Here is a 5,740-nt window from a genome sequence, read left to right as displayed (position 1 = left end):
GTTTATTTTACTATGATACTCTAGAAGCTTTACACATGTGAGTAATATAATAATTCATGTTTTAAATATTTTTCTCAAAATATTAGAGGTATCTGTCACTTAGAACTATATGCAGAAAGCAACTTTTGAATTTAAATATTATCAAATATCTATATTTGTCCATTTTAAAATTTAAATTGTTTTTGCTATAATGCATATTGAGTATAGAAACAGTGGTGGGGGGGAAGCTCTAAACAAGAGGAAAATACAAATCTCTGGTATTCTATTATCCAGAAATAGGTGCTACAGTATTTTGGTTTGTATATTTTCCATTATTTCTCTAAGCCTAATGTAGTAAGTTTTGAAGATAGGATGCTTATTTCATGGCAATGTGTTTTAAAACTGCGTTTGAAATCATGTTTTCCTTTATGTTCTGTTCACTTCCATAAATCTAATTTTAGTTTTGGGTAAATGAGTTTTATAGTATTCAGTTCAGTTCACTTCAGTAGCTCAGTCATGTCCGACTCTTTGCGACCCCATGAATCGCAGCACACCAGGCCTCCCTGTCCATCACCAACTCCCGGAGTTCACTCAGACTCATGTGCATCAAGTCAGTGATGCCATCCAGCCATCTCATCCTCTGTTGTCCCCTTCTTCTCCTGCCCTCAATGCCTCCCAGCATCAAAGTCTTTTCCAATGAGTCAACTCTTCGCATGAGGTGGCCAAAGTACTGGAGTTTCAGCTTCAGCATCATTCCCTCCAAAGAAATCCCAGGGCTGATCTCCTTCAGAATGGACTGGTTGGATCTCCTTGCAGTCCAAGGGACTCCCAAGAGTCTTCTCCAACACCACAGTTCAAAAGCATCAATTCTTCGGCGCTCAGCTTTCTTCACAGTCCAACTCTCACATCCATACATTTTATGGTATAGTATCATGTAAAGAAAAAGCGATTTTTGATCTCATCTACTCTGAATCCAGTTTACATCAGGAAACTCTACCCTATATACAGTTTCCATAGGGTAGAGGAGGGAAAGGTTCATCAGCTATTAACACATGAACAAGGAACCCTTTTTTTTCGGATGCTTCTCTGCTTATATGCCCTGGATGTGGCAGTACTAAGTTTCTCTGTGTCCTTGCTTCTTATAGCATGGCCCAAGACTGGAACCCCAATAGCATGGAAATCACTTGAGGACTTGTTAAAACTGCAGAAGTGAAGTGACAACAGTGAAGTGAAGTCTCTCAGTCAAGTCCAACTCTTTGTGACCCCATGGACTGTAGTTTGCCAGGCTCCTCCATACATAAGATTTCCCAGGCAAGAGTACTGGAGTGGATTGCCATTTCCTTCTCCAGGGTATCTCCTGGATCAGCTGGGTCTCCCACATTGCAGGCAGACTCTTTTTACATCTGGGCTGCCAGGGAGCTAGACACTTCTCTGCTTATATGTCTTGGATGTGTCAGTGATTAAGTTTCTCTATGTCCTTGCTTCTTATAGCATGGCCCAAGGATGGAACCCCAATAGCAGAGCAATCACTTGAGGTCTTGTTAAAACTGCAAAATCTAGGCTTAAATATTATAGAGAGACATAATCAGAACTTTCTATTTAATAGTAACTCAAGGTGATTTTTAAATTCGAATTCTGAGGAGCTGTTTTTCAGCCACAGCTTCCATCAGGCCTTTCTTTCTGGAGGCTCTAGCTCTCCCTAAGCTCTGAAAACACCAGTCCCTCCCTTGCCTCTTCACCCCCTGGATAGCAATGGTTTCTCATTCTCTTTACTCCCTTCCTGTTCCCATTCTTTGTGAATTTCTTTAACTTTACTTATACCACTGTAAATATCTCCTTCAATAAAGTCTCCTTTTAAATTTTGTTTTTTTCTGGGTATATGTCCAGAAGTGGGATTGATGGGTCATATGATAATTCAATTTTCACTTTTTAAGGAACCTCCATAGTTCATTGCAGCACTATTTACAGTGGAAGCAACATAAATGTCCATCAAATGAATGGACAAAGGAGATGTGTGTGTGTGTGTGTGTGTGTGTATATATATATACATATATATATACAGTCCCTGCCTTCTACAAGTGCCAGGGCCCGGCAGGCAGCGCTGAGGCTGGCAGGGCCCCAGGAAAGGGAGGGGAGGGGAAGCTGTCAAGCAGCAGCTGAGGCCACCGCTGGGCCTCCCTTCCCCTCCGTGGCCAGGTGCCGTGTAGGGAGGGGTGGGGGTGGGGGTGGGGCAATGCCAAGCGGCATCAGGGCTGGGGTCTTCAAGGAGCTGGACAGTAATAAGCATGATTATGTGGACATCCGCAAGTTGCTCCAGGGACTGGCCTGGTTGGGTGGGGGCCACCCAGACCACGGCGCCCAACAGGGCATCTCCCCTGAGGGTGACGCTGACCCAGACAATGGCCCTGACCTGGAGGAGTTTATCCTCGATCTGTAGGAGCAGGGACAACGCCTTCTACTTCTGTTCCAGTCTGGACCGCAATCGGGATGGTCATTTCAACGTCTCTGAGATCAAGCAGAGTTTCTGAGCCCTAGGCATTTCCATCTAGCTGGAGCAGGCAGAGAAAATCCTGCACAGCATAGACATGTGATAGATAGCACCATGACCATTGACTGGCAGAAGTGGCGTGACCAGTTCCTGTTGCATTCACTGGAGAACATGTAAGACATGCTGTATTTCTGGAAGCATTCCATGGTCCTGGAAATTGGCAAGTGCCTGACAATCCCGGATGAGTTCTTGGAGCAGAAGAAGCTGACTGGGGTGTGGTAGAAGCAGCTGGTGGTGGACGCAGTGGCAGGTGCCATGTCCGAAAGAGGCACAGCCCCTCTGGACCATCTCAAGGTCTTCATGCAGATCCACGCCTCCAAGACTAACCGGGGAACATCCTAGGGAGGGGCCTCCAGAAGGAGCATGATCCAAGAGAGGGGCGTGCACCCCCTGTGGCGTGGCAACGGGATTAACGTGCTCAAGATTGCACCTGAGTCGGCCATCAAGTTCATGGCCTATGAGCAGATCAAGCGGGCCATCCAGGGGTAACAGCAGACACAGCACGTGCAAGAGCGCTTTGTGGCTGGCTCCACATCCCAATCCATCATCTACCCCATGGAGGTCCTGAAGACGTGGCTGACCCTTTGCCTGACAGGCAGTAAAAGAGGCTGCTGGACTGTGAGTGGCGGTTCTGGAGTTAGAAGGGCCCCACGCGGGTTCTGGGCATCATCCCCTACACGGGCATCGACCTGGCCATCTAAGAGGAGACCTGCATTCGATCCTTGGATCAGGAAGATCCCTTGGAGAAGGAAACGGCAACCCACTCCAGTATTCTTTTCTGGAGAATTCCATGGACAGAGGAGCCTGTCAGGCTACAGTTCATGGGGTCGCAAAAGGTAGTGACACAACCGAACGACTGACTCACACACACAAACACACACACACACACACACACAACAGAGTATCACGCAACCATTAAAGAATGAAATTGGGTCATTTGTAGAGATGTGGATAGACCTAGAGATTGTCATATAAAGTAAAATATGTTACAAAGATAAAAACAAATATTGTATATTAATGTGCAGATTCTAGAAAAAATTGTACCAGTGAACCTGTTTGTGAGGTAGAAATAGAGACATGGATGTAGAGAACAACATGGACACTAAGTGGGGCAAGGATGTTTGGGATGATTTGGGAAACTGGGATTGACATATATACATCAATACGAATAAAAAAGATAACCAATGAGAACCTGTTCTATAGGACAAGGAACTCTCCTTAATACTCTGTAGTGACCTAAATGGAATGAAATCCAAAAAAGTGGGGATATATGTACACATATAACTGATTAACTTCGTTGTACAGCAGAAACTAACACAGCATTATAAAGCAATGATACCCTAATAGAAAAGTGTCTTTAAAACCCCAGAAGTGGGTGCTTTTTGTTTCCTTCCAGGAACCTGGCTGATCACCTCCAAATAACTGGCCTTGGCAGTTGGGAGTTTCTCTCATTCTTTCTGAGGTTTTGAAATTCTGAATGCATAAAACTTCATTTTGTCCATTCTGTCACACTTAGTCTCACACACTTGATTGAGCTTTTTTGAAGTCTAATGTGGCTTGGTGGGTTTCTCTCTAGCTTTTGTTACTTCCAAGTCAGCATGGAATTACTCCTTGTGACTGAAATTCTATATAGTTTAGACATCCCCCTTCAGGAGACCTTTCTGGTGGATAAGTTAAAATTTACCATGCATACTTTTTTGTTTTGATAAAATATCCTACTTGATCCTCGTAATAAACTCACATTGTTAATACTGTTAAAGATGAGAAAACTGACAAAGGGATTACATAACTTCTCCAAGATCACACAACTGGTATCTGCCACAGCTTTCTGATTTCAGAGGCCATTCTCTCAGCAACATTATTGTCTGCTTATTTCTGCTGACTACTTCCAGAAAAATTTTCTCTGATGAAGTCTGCTAATATTTGAGCAAAGATACTATTGTTCATCTTTGAAAATATACTAGATTCCTAATCATTCTAATAGTTTGAGCTATTAAACCCTATTCACAAACCTCATATTCACAGCGAGGCTTCATTCTGCTAGAGATCTATTTCTCTCTTCAATGGATGTACATTCTGCTCAGGACAACAAAAGCAATCCTAGATAGCCAAAAGTGTGACTATAGATCAAACCAAATTTGTCCCCAGAAATTATGTCCTTGGCATGTCCTCAGGATATGAGAGGATTCTGGAATCTCAAGGTAACCTCATAACTCATTCAATTATCCTTGCCTTTCCATCTATTTGCCTGAAGTCTTCTGTTAGAGGACCACCTCTTCTGGATGCTCACAAGGTCGGTGCATTTTTATAATTCTGACAGTCTGACAATCTCATGTTTACTAAGGTAGGACTAGGTTAAAGACTTTTAGGTAGTTGGAAGAGTATTATTTATTCCTCTCTCTGTGGAATATTCCAGGCAAGAATATTGAAGCCAACTGCCATTTCCTTCTCCAGGGGATCTTCTTGACCCAGGGATTGAATCAGAGTCTCCTGTGCCTCCTGCACTATTTACAATAGTCTTAGGGTGTGAGAACAGCCAGAAGCACTACTAGATTGCATGAGCCTGTTGTTATTAAATATCATGTTTAACCATCAACAGCAATAAAAGGGGTTTTAATTAATTAGCACCAAAGATATCACCCTTTCATACTGTTCATGGGATTCATTACTCATTGAAAGGACTGATGCTAAAGTTGAAGCTCCAATACTTTGGCCACCCGATGAGAAGAGCCAACTCATTGAAATAGACTCTGAAGCTGGGAAAGATTGAGGGCAGGAGGAGAAGGGAGTGACAGAGAATGAGATGGTTGGAAGGCATCACCAACTCAATGGATATGAGTTTGAACAAGCTCCGGGAGATAGTGAAGGACAGGGAAGCCTGGAATGCTGCAATTCATGAGGTCACAAAGAGTTGGGCATGACTGAGAGATTTAATAACAACAAACATCACCTAAGGAGACATCTTGATTGATCCAGTTTAAAGCAGAACACTTTGTACTTTTTCACATTTTGATATAAAATGTTTGAATTTCTTTCGGGTGCCAGAAACTATGCCAAGCATATGGATTTTCATATTTAGAACTAATCACAACTTGTGAAGTAGATAGTATTATTTTACAAATGTGAGAATTGAGGTTTTCTATCTAAGTAAAGATTTTTAGTTGGAGTTTCAATATCAAAGTCTCAAAATGCCCAGGTATTGCTTTCTTCTCC

The 5,740-nt window shown here is 42.9% G+C and overlaps 1 pseudogene; it reads left to right on the top strand.

Annotated features, from left to right (window-relative positions):
* Window positions 1-2,212: 2,212 nt before the first annotated feature.
* LOC138076290 (mitochondrial adenyl nucleotide antiporter SLC25A23 pseudogene) lies at window positions 2,213-3,168 on the top strand (annotated as a pseudogene).
* The last annotated feature ends 2,572 nt before the right edge of the window (window positions 3,169-5,740 follow it).

The sequence above is a fragment of the Capricornis sumatraensis genome, chromosome 3, assembly GCF_032405125.1.
Source record: "Capricornis sumatraensis isolate serow.1 chromosome 3, serow.2, whole genome shotgun sequence".
In the NCBI taxonomy this organism is placed as follows: Eukaryota; Metazoa; Chordata; class Mammalia; order Artiodactyla; family Bovidae; genus Capricornis; species Capricornis sumatraensis.
The sequence above is the reverse complement of the archived record's forward strand: the minus strand, read 5'-3'. Positions and strand labels throughout refer to the sequence as shown.